The sequence below is a fragment of the Chlorocebus sabaeus genome, chromosome 21 (genome assembly GCF_047675955.1).
Source record: "Chlorocebus sabaeus isolate Y175 chromosome 21, mChlSab1.0.hap1, whole genome shotgun sequence".
In the NCBI taxonomy this organism is placed as follows: domain Eukaryota; kingdom Metazoa; phylum Chordata; class Mammalia; order Primates; family Cercopithecidae; genus Chlorocebus; species Chlorocebus sabaeus.
Window position 1 is genome coordinate 111197710 of NC_132924.1, and position 11602 is coordinate 111209311.

Here is an 11602-nt window from a genome sequence, read left to right on the forward strand (position 1 = left end):
TGCAACTTGTGGCTGTTTTTCCCCCGCTTGGACTAGCCATCTCCAGACAGCAGGCATGATAGCTCTCAGAAACACTCTCCTTCAACCAGAGTAGGAGCCTAGAAGAGAGTGAGAGTCTTCGGGAATAGCTCTGTCAAGGAAGTAATCCTGGGAAGAACTCTGATTGGCCAGCATGCATCATGCTGGAACCAATGGTGATGGCCTGGTGCAGACTGAATAGAAAGGCCTGAGACATAAACTCATCCCTGTGCAGAGAAGAAGAAAGAGAGGGATGAGGGAGACAGCGGGAGGGGGAAGGAAAGGCAAGAGGGTAGGAGCGGGTGGAACGAGAGGAGCACTGAGGAGAAAGGAATCATAAGGAACTACAATCTTGCCTGAATCACCAGAAATAGGTTACCCCAAGAAGCAGACAAAATAAGAGATGTCTGCAACAGGGACTTTCAGGGCGGGGAGATAAATAAAAATTAAAAGCTATTGGAATCCCCCAAAACACATTAAGCCCTGATCTGAGTCACACATGCTTACAACTTCTGTTCTCAGATAGATTAACTCACTTTCTTATTTTTCTTGTTCTGCACAATGACTAGAGAGAATTCAACTGTACCACAGATAAATGCCTCCTGCCTTCTTCATTAATGGCCCTGGTCATAGATTCACTTCCCCTTTGCTGCCTCACTTTGCTTAGACCAGATGACAAGAAAAACATAACTATTACACCCTCTGTATAAAGTGTTAAATGTCCCCTTCCCAAAAGGAAACACTGCCTATAACCAATCAAATTGCTGTAACTATACACCAACTTTGTGTAAATAGTGTTGTAATTCCACTAAAGTATCTGTTTCTGTCTATATAAATGAAATCTTAAATTCCCTACTTCAAAATGCTGACTCCATTCCTTTAGAGTTGCTGTTTTTGGGTGGCCCATCCTCACTCGTTGAGCTTGAATAAACTCTCTTTAAATTAGATTCTGAACCTTTTGATTATTTTAGATTGACAGGAATTTTGGAGTACTAGGATTTAGCTTCCTGCTTCCCTCACTTCAGATTCCCACAAAAATGATAGAGTAGATATCTCTATCCACGCTGAAAATTAAGAAGGTTGCTGCCTATCAGAGGGGGTAAATGAGAAGAAACTGTCAACGTATAATTTTTTAAAAATCAGGCCGGGCACAGTGGTTCACACCTGTAATCCCAGCATTGTGGAAGGCCAAGGCGGGTGGATCACCTGAGGTTAGGAGTTCAAGACCAGTCTGACCAATGTGGAGAAACCCCATTTCTACTAAAAATACAAAATTAACTGGGCGTGGTGGTGCATGCCTATAATCCCAGCTACTCAGGAAGGCTGAGGCAGGAGAATCACTTGAATCTGGGAGGCGGAGGTTGTGGTGAGCCAAGATTGTGCCATTGCACTCCAGCCTGGGCAACAAGCACAAAGTTCTGTCTCAAAATAAATAAATAAATAAATATTAAAAACATGATTCTTATGTAAATACAAAATGAGTACATACCAGTAATTTAATTATCTCATTAATGATGGAAACAGAAAAATGGTAAGAGAACTACCAAGAGAACTGGAGAAAGTAAAATATTTTCAGCAGCTGAAAGAAAGGATGCTTGGATCAAATTGCTCATTTAGATCCAAACCAGTTTAGCCTTCTGAAAACCAAACAACTATATAACTTTTGAGTTTATCTTTTCTACTAGATTTAATAATTTACAACTCTACAATAAAAGATCCATTTGCACTGTTATTGGATAAAAATCATTTTCATCACTACCAGGTTTCTATTAGTTAACAACTACTCTTACAAAATTGTAAATTACCCTATTAAATGATTCACTCAGCTGATCTGGGAAATCCAAACCCTGCACCTTCCAAAGAAAGGTCTGGCCATTAACCACTTATTGAGGATAACCTCTAAGCCCTTGGAATGTCATTCCTGAGAAGAATGTCTTTGCTTATCTGGGGCTTTGGGCCACACTAGACAGTTTATGCTAACAATGTGATTTATTAAGGAGGAGGGGAGGGAGGTGGCTACATGATGTCAGTTTGACTCCAAAGGGCTGGAGACTGAGTAACTAAGGTCAGCTATGTGGGCATTCCAAGCCTATATGACTGACCCCCAATAAAAACCATGGATCTAGGGCTGGGTGTGGTGGCTCACGCCTGTAATCCCAGCACTTTGGGAGGCCGAGGCGGGTGGATCACAAGGTCAGAAGATCAAGACCATCCTGGCCAACATGGTGAAACTCTGTCTCTACTAAAAATACAAAAAATAAGCTGGGCGTGGTGGTGGGCACCTGTAGTCCCAGCTACTCAGGAGGCTGAGGCAGGAGAACGGCGTGAACCCAGGAGGCAGAGCTTGCAGGGAGCCGAGATCACGCCACTGTACTCCAGCCTGGGCGACAGAGCAAGACTCCATCTCAAAATTAAAAAAAAACAAACCTGGATCTCAAAGTTTAGGTAAGTTTCCCTGGTTGACAGTACTGCTTATGTGTTGTCACACATCACTGCTGGAAAAATTAAACACTATCCATACAACTCCACTGAGAGAGAACAAGTAGAAATTTGTGCCTGGTCTCTCTCTTGGACTCTACCATATTCTCCTTTTACCTTGGCTAATAAATCTAAATTCTTTTTCTATAATAAACCATAACTATGAGTAGAACAGCTTTTCTGAGTTCTGTGGTTCCTTCTAGCAAATTATTGAACCTGAGGGTGGTCTTAGGAACCTCATACCACAAATAATTAACAGCAAATCAAAAAAAGTTACAAAGTTTCCCCTGGGGGGAATCAGTCCTTGAGGAAGCCTGCTAGACAATCCCCACAACAACACTGAAAGTGGACACTGATTTTTCTATCCACTTTCAAATTTTAGATAGTTTTTCTTAATGTATCTTAGAGAAAATACAAAGTTTTGTACTTTAATGAGTTGCGGCAGGAATGCAATAATAGCTTTAATGTCATGATAGGCCCTTACCTACTCTACAAATTTGTGGTAACAAAGTATATTGAAAATATACATGAATCACCCTGATGCCTACAGAAAACAGATGACGGTGCACACTGAGCAATACTGAATTCACATCCCTTGATAAAGAATTTTGCCTTCCTCAAGCCTGTAATCCCAGCACTTTGGGAGGCCGAGACGGGCGGATCACGAGGTCAGGAGATCGAGACCATCCTGGCGAACACGGTGAAACCCCGTCTCTACTAAAAAATACAAAAAACTAGCCGGGCGAGGTGGCGGGCGCCTGTAGTCCCAGCTACTCGGGAGGCTGAGGCAGGAGAATGGCGTAAACCCGGGAGGCGGAGCTTGCAGTGAGCTGAGATCCGGCCACTGCACTCCAACCTGGGCAACAGAGCCAGACTCCATCTCAAAAAAAAAAAAAAAAAAGAATTTTGCCTTCATATTAAACTATTTGTAATTTATTTGTTGTTATGCATATATATGAGTATATATAAATATATACAATCACAGTAAAGTACATAAAGTACACTAATCTGATATGTACAGCTCAGTGATATTTTTTACATATATACACACCTGTATTATTCCATTCTTGCATTGCTATAAAGAAATACCTGAGATGGGGTAATTTATAAAGAAAAGAGGTTTAATTGGCTCACAGTTCCACAGGCTGTACAGGAAGCATGATGCTGGCATCTGCTCAGCTTCTGGGGAGCCCTCAGGAAACTTATAATCATGGTGGGAGATGAAGGAGAAGCAGGCTCATCTTACATGGCCCAAGCAGGAGCAAGGGAGTGCAGTGGGGGTTGGGGAGGTGCCACACACTTCTAAACAAACAGATTTCTTTAGAACTCTTATCAAGAGAATAGCACCAAGGGGATGATGCTAAACCATTCATGAAGGACCCACCGCCATGCCCCAGTCACCTCCCGCCAGGCCCCACCTCCAACACTGGGGATTACAATTAGACATGAGATTTGCGGGGGGGACACAGATCCAAACCATATCAACACCCATGCCACTGACACCCAGATCAAGAGATAAAATATTTCAAGCACTCCAGGAGGTTCTCATCTGCTTCTCAATTCATATCCTCCTTCCAGAGAAACCAATATTATGACTTCTCTTATTTGTGGCATTTACTAACTTTCTTAGCAAATAAACTTCAACTTTGTTTAGTTCCCAGTGATTGCAAAGTTGCATATCCTGAAGATTATTGGAAAACGACATGAGGGCTAGATTCTGTTATTTGTAGACTTTTTATGCGAAAATAATTTGAGCTTAGTCATGCTTTTATACAAGTAACGTATTTTTGTTTTATTTTTCTCATATATATCAGAAGAAAAGGGCCAGACATCATGTGCATGCCTGTAATTCCAACACTTTGGGAGGCTGAGGCAAGAGAACCACTTGAAGCCAGGAGTTCAAGACCAGCACAACATTGTGAGATCTCACCTACACAAAAGAAGAAGAATCTGAGACTTTGTTTGGATGTTTTGTTTCTTTGCTGCCTTTTTTCTAAATGCTTATTTACTAAAGATTTAGACACAAACTTTTTAATTACTATGTTTATTAAATAATAAACTAAGACCGGAAACTATAGACACACAATCCACTAGGTACAGTTATGTAATCTTGTTGTTACTTAATTTAACCTTTATCACTAAACTTGGCTATATCTCAAATAATTGTTTAAATATTTTCCTTTTTTTTCTTCAGTTGTTCTTATTGGAGATTTTCTCTGTTTCAGAAATCTCTGCCTAGAATTATTCATGTGTGGCTTAGAATCCATATGTGGCTTTTTTTCCTATTTTTTAGCTTTCTTCAGGTATAATTGACATATAAAAATTATATATGTTCAAGGTATATAATGTGATATTTGATATACCTATACATTGTGAAATGATTTACACAATTAAGCTAATTAACATATCCATCATCTCACATAGTTACTTTTCCTTTGATGTGTGTGTGTGTGTGTGTGTGTGTGTGGTGAGAATACTTAAGATCTATCTTAGCAAATTTCAAGTATACAGTACAGTATTATTAACCATAGTCACCATGCCATACATTAGGTCTCCAGAACTTATTCATCTTCTAACTGCAAGGTTGTATCCTTTGACCAACATCTCCTCATTTCTCTCCTACCCCAACCCTGTTACTACCCTTCTATTCTTTGTTTCTATGGGTTCAACTATTTTAGATTCCACATGTAAGTATTCATCTTCTTATATCTGACATTTAATTAGCAAAATCTCCTCCGGATTCATCCATGTTGTTGCAAGAGGCAGGATTTCTTTCTTTGTTAAGGCTGAGTAATAGTTTGTTATAATATGTGTGTGTGTGTATACTTGATATATAATATGTGTGTGTGTGTATACTTGATATATAATATGTGTGTGTGTGTATACTTGATATATATGTGTGTGTGTGTATACTTGATATATAATGTGTGTGTGTGTGTATACTTGATATATATATCAAGTGTAAATATGTATTTGGTCTCTGTCCCTGGTTCCTGGCACACAGCTGCTAAAATCCTTGGAATCTACAAAGTGATACGTCTTTTTGTATGCTAATGAGATGGCTAATCACTGAGTACTCCTAGATAACCACAGGATAGTTGCCAGGGGTGCCAACCATGTGGTTGGAGGGTTGCAACTTTCAGCCCCACCCCCACCTCTAGGAAGGGGAGAGGGGTTGAAGGTTGATTTGGTCATCAAAGACCAATCATACCTACCTAATGAAGTATGTGTGTGTATATATATGTATAATATATATATGTATAATTTCCTTGTCCATTCACCCACTAACAGACATTTAGTTGTTTCTGTATCTTGGCTATTGTGAATAATGCTGCTGCAATGAACATGGGAGTCCAGATATCCACCTTTTCAAGATCCTAATTTCGGTTCTTTTGGATACACCCAAAAGTGGGATTGCTGCATCATGTGGTAGTTTTATTTTTAATTTTTTGAGCACCCTTTATACTGTTTCCCATAGTGGCTGCAGCATTTCACATTCCCACCAATAGTGTACGAGAGTTCCAGTTTCTCCACATTCTTGCCAATACTTGATATCTTTCATGGTTTTGACAATTGCCATTCATTGCTTTTTTCTGTTGAGTATTTGTATATCTTCCATGGAGAAATGTCTGTTCAGGTTATTTGCTCATTTTAAAATCAGGTTGTTTTTCTACTACTGAGTTGTTAGAGTTCCTTACATATTTTGGATATAAACTCCTTTTGGGTTTTATGGTTTGTGCATATTATATTATGTCTCATTCTGTGGGCTGACTTTTCGTTTTATTGATTGTTTCCCTTGCTTTGCAGAAACTTTACTTGGATATAATCCTGCCTGCTTATTTTTGCTTTTGTTACTTGTGCTTTTGGTGTCATTGACAAGACCTCCGTCGTAGAGCTTTTCCTCTATATTTTCTTTTAGGAATTTTATAGTTTTAGGTCTTAACGTTTAAATCTTTAATTAAGTTTGAGTTGATATTTGTGCATGGTGTAAGATAAGAATCCAATTTCATTTTTTTGTTTGTTTTTGAATGTCGATATCCAGTTTTCCCAACATCATTCACTGAAGAGACTCTTCTCTCTGCATTGTATATTCTTGGCATCTTTGTTGAACATTACTTGATCATATACGTATTCGTTTATTTGTTGGTTTCCTATTACATCCCATTGGTTTATGTGTTTGTTTTTATGCTAGTATCATATTGCTTTGGTTACTATCACTTTGTAATGAAATCTGAAATCAGAACACAAAGCCTCCAGTTTTGTTCTTCTTGATCAAGACTGCTTTATCTATTCAGGGTCCCTTGAGGTGCCATATAAATGTTATGATTTTTTTTTCTATTTCCATGAAAAATGACATTGGCATTTTCATAGGAATTGCATTAAATCTATAGATTACTTTCAGTAATATAGACAAGTTTCCAATATTGATTCTTCAGATCCATAAACATGAAATATCTATTTATTTGGGTCTTCTTCAATTTTATTCATTAATTCATTAATGTTTCATAGTTTTCAGTATACAGATATTTCACCTTTTTGGTTAAATTTATTCCTAATTATTTTATTCCTATTGATGCTATTATAAATGTGACTTTTAAAAAAATTTCTTGTTCAGATAATTTATTGCTAAAGTATAGAAACACAAGTGATTTTTATATGTAGATGCTGTGTCCTAAACTTTACTGAATTCATTTATTAATTCTAACACTTTTGGATAGAATCTTTAGGTTGTTCTATATATAAAATCATGTAATCAGCAAGCAGAGACATTATAACTTCTTTTCTGATTTGGATGACTTTTATTTCTTTATCTTGCCCAATTCCTTTGGCTAGGACTTCAGTACTATGTTGAAAAAAAAAAGTGGTGAGAGTGAGTGTAATATTGTGATATAATAAAAAATATATACTTGGTCTCTGTCCCTGGTTCCTGGCACACAGCTGGTAAAATCCTTGAAATCTACAAAGCGATATGTCTTTTTGTATGCTACTGAGATGGCTGATCACTGAGTACTCCTCGATCACCTCAGGATAGTTGCCAGGGGTACCAACCGTGTGATTGGAGGGTTGAAACTTTCAGCCCCACCCCCACCTCTAGGGAGGGGAGAGGGGTTGAAGGTTGATTTGGTCATCAAAGGCCAATCATACCTACCTAATGAAGTCTCCATTAAAAACCTAAAGATGGCTGGGTGCAGTGGTTCCTGCCTGTAATCCTAGCACTTTGGGAGGCTGAGGTGGGCAGATCATCTAAGGTCAGGAGTTTAAGACCAGCCTGGCCAACATGGTGAAACCCCATCTCTACTAAAAATACAAAAATTAGCTGGGCATTGTGGTGCGCACCTGTAGTCCTAGCTACTTGGGAGGCTGAGGCAGGAGACTCGCTTGAACACAGGAGGCATAGGTTACAGTGAGCTGAGATCACACCACTGCACTCCAGCCTGGGCAACAGAGAAGGAACTCTGTCTCAATTTAAAAAAACAAAACAAAAAAAACGAAAAAAAAAAAACCTAAAAAGACAGGTTTTGGAGAGCTTTCCGGTTGGTGAACACATTTACATACTGGAAGGGTAGTGTACCCCCAACTCCATAGGGATGAAAGCGCCTATGCTCAGGACCCTTCCAGACTCCACCCTATGTATCTCTTCATCTGGCTGTTCATTTGTATTTTTTAAAACATCCTTTGTAATAAATAGGTAGATGTAAGTAAAGTATTTCTCTGAGTTTTGTGAGCCACTCTAGCAAATTAATAGATCCCAAGGAGGGGGTCTTGAGAACCCCAATTTAGAGCTGATCCGTCAGAAGCACAGGTCACAACCTGAGACTTACCATTGACATCTGAAATGGGGGCAGTCTCAAGGGGCTGAGTCCTTAATCTGTGGGATCTGATTCTATCTCTAGGTAGACAGTATCAGAATTGAGTTAAGTTGTAGGACACGCAGTTGGTGTCTGCTGGAGGATGGCTTGGGAGTCTGGTGAAGAGCCCCTACACATTTAGAATTAGAAGTGTTGTGCTGAGGGGTACATGGGATTAGGAAAAACATTTTGTGTTTCCCATCTCTTAATAGTGGATATCCTTGTCTTCTTCCCAATCTTAGAGAAAAGGTTTTCATCTTTTCACCACTGCATATGATGTTAGCTGTGGGCTGGTAATATATGGCCTTTATTGTGCTGAGGAACATTCCTTTTATACCTAATTTGTTCAGAGTTTTAATCATTAAAAGATGTTGAATTTTGTCAAATGCTTTTTATGCATCAGGAGATGAGATGATTTTTGTCCTTCACTTTGTTAATACAATGTATAACATTTATTGATTTGCATATGTTGAGCCATCCTTGCATCCAGGCATAAATCCAAGTTGATCATGGTGAATGATCCTTTTAATATGCAATTGAATTTGGTTTGTGAGTCTATTGTTGAAGATTTTTGCATCTATGTTCCTCAGGAATATTGGGCTGTAATTTTGTTGTTGTTGTTTTGTAGTGTTTTTGCCGGGCTTTCATGTCAGGATAATGTTGGTCTCACAAATTGAGTTGGAAAGTGTTCCTTCCTCTTTAATTTTTTGAGAAGTTTGAGAACTACTAGTACTAATGCTTCCTTAAATGTTGGTAGAATTCAGCAATGAAGCCATCAGGTTTTAGGCTTTTTTTCTTTTTTCTTTGTTTCTTTCTTTTTGATGGCAGAGTTTTATTAGGGTTTAATTTTTTTTTTTTTTTTTTTTTTTTTTTTTTTTTGGAGATGGTGTTTCACTCTTTCGCCCAGGCAGGAGTGCAGTGGTGCGAGCTCGGCTCACTGCAACCTCTGCCTTCCAGTTTCAAGCAATTCTTCTGCCTCAGCCTCCCAAGTAGCTAGGATTACAGGCACCCACCACCACACCCGGCTAATTTTTGTATTTTTAGTAGAGATGGGGTTTCACCATGTTGGTCAGGCTGGTCTCGAACTCCTGACCTCGTGATTGGCCCACCTCAGCCTCCCAAAGTGCTGGGATTACAGGCGTGAGCCACCACATTGGCTTATTAGTGATTTAATATTTAATCTCCTTACTTATCTGTCCAAATTTTCTGTTTCTTCATGATTCAGTCTTGTTAGGTTGTATATTTCTAGGAATTTATCTGTTTATTCTAGGTTATCCAACTTGTTGATATATAATTATTCATAGTAGTCTCCTAAGATCTTTGTATTTCTTTCTTTTTTTTTTTGAGAGTCTCACCCTGTTGCCCAGGCTAGAATGCAGTAGTGTGATCTCAGCTCACTGCACCCTCCGCCTCTTAGGTTCAGATTATTCTCATGCATTAGCCTCCTGAGTAGCTGGGACAACAGGCGCACACCACTATACCCAGATAATTTTTGTATTTTTAGCAGAGATGGGGTATCGCCATGTTGGAGAGGCTGATCTTGAACTCCTGACCTTAAGTGATCCACCCACCTCGGCCTGGGCCACTGTGCCCAGCCAATCCTTTGTATTTCTGTGTTACCTGCTGTAATGGCTCTTCTTTGGTTTCTAGTTTGATTTGAGTCATCTCTCTTCTGTTCTTAGTCTAGCTAAAGGTTTGTCAATTTTGTTTATGTCTTCAGAAAAGTTTTGTTGATCTTTTCTATTGTTTTCCCAGTCTCTTTTTTTTTTTTTTCCTGTTCTGATCTGTATTATTTCGTTTATTCTACTAACATTGGGCTTAGTTTGTTCTTCTTTTTTGAGTTCCTTAAGGAATAATGTTAGGTTACTTGTTTGAGATCCTTCTTCTTTTTTAATGTAGGTATTTATTGCTATAAACTTCCTTCTTGGAACTGTTTTAACTGCATTCCATACATTTGGTTATGTAAGGTTTCCATTTTTGTTTGTCTCGATATATTTTTTCAATTTCTCCTTCAATTTCTTGTTTGACCCATTGGTGGTTCAGGAGCATGATGTTTAATTTCCATATATCTGTGAGTTTCCAGTTTTCCTTCTGTTATTTATTTCTAGTTTCATACTATGGTTGTTGAAAAAGATAGTTGACATAGTTTCAATTTTTTTTATTTTTATAAAATATACAAAAATATACATAGATACATATAATAGATTTTTATAATAAGTATACATAAATATATAAAAAATACATAAATAGAGTCTTGATACATTGACCAGGCTGGTCTCAAACTACTGGCTTCATGTGATCCTCCCATCTCAGCCTCCCAAAACTCTAGAATTACAGACAGGAGCCACCACTCCTGACCACATTGTTTCAATTTTTGAAATTTGTTAAGACTTATTTTGTGGCATAATATATGATCTTAGAGAATGTTTTATGTGTGCTTCAGAAGAATGTGTATCCTGCTGCTGCTGTTGGATGGAATGTTCTGTATGTGTCTGTTAGGTCCATTTAGTCTAAAGTATAGTTCAAGTCCAATGTTTCCTTATTGATTTTCTGTCCGGAAGATCTATCCATTGCTGAAAGTGCGATGCTGAAGTCTCCTACTATTATTGTCTTGCTGTCTAATTCTCCCTTCACATCTATTAATATTTTCTTTATGTGTTTATGTTCTCCAATGTTGGGTACAGAATTGTGTGTGTGTGTGTGTGTGTGTGTATTATATATTGTTCCATATTACATATTGTTCTATCATCTTGATGAATTGACCTCTTTATCACTATATAATGGCACTGTATGTCTCTTTTCACAGTTTTTGACTTAAAGTCTATTTGTCTGACATAAGTATGGCTACTCCTCCTCTCTTTTGGTTTCCTTTTGTATGGGATATCTTTTTACATCTCTTCACTTTCAGTTCATGTCTATTCTTGAAGCTGAAGTGAGTCTTTTGTAAGCAGCATATAGTTGAGTCTTTTTTCTACCCTTTCAGCCATTGCATGTCTTTTGATCAGTGAGTTTAATTTATTTAATGTAAAGTAATTACTGAAAGGAAGGACTGACTATTTCCATTTTGTTCATTGTTTTTTGGCTGTTTGGTAGATCCTTTGTTTCTTTCTTCCTCTCTTGCTGTCTTTCTTTGTGATATGACGATTTTCTGTAATGGTATTATTCTGTTTTGTATTGCTGTGAAGGGATACCTGAGGCTGAGTAATTTATAAAGAAAAAAGATTTCTTTGGCTACAATTCTGATGTTTGGAAAAGTT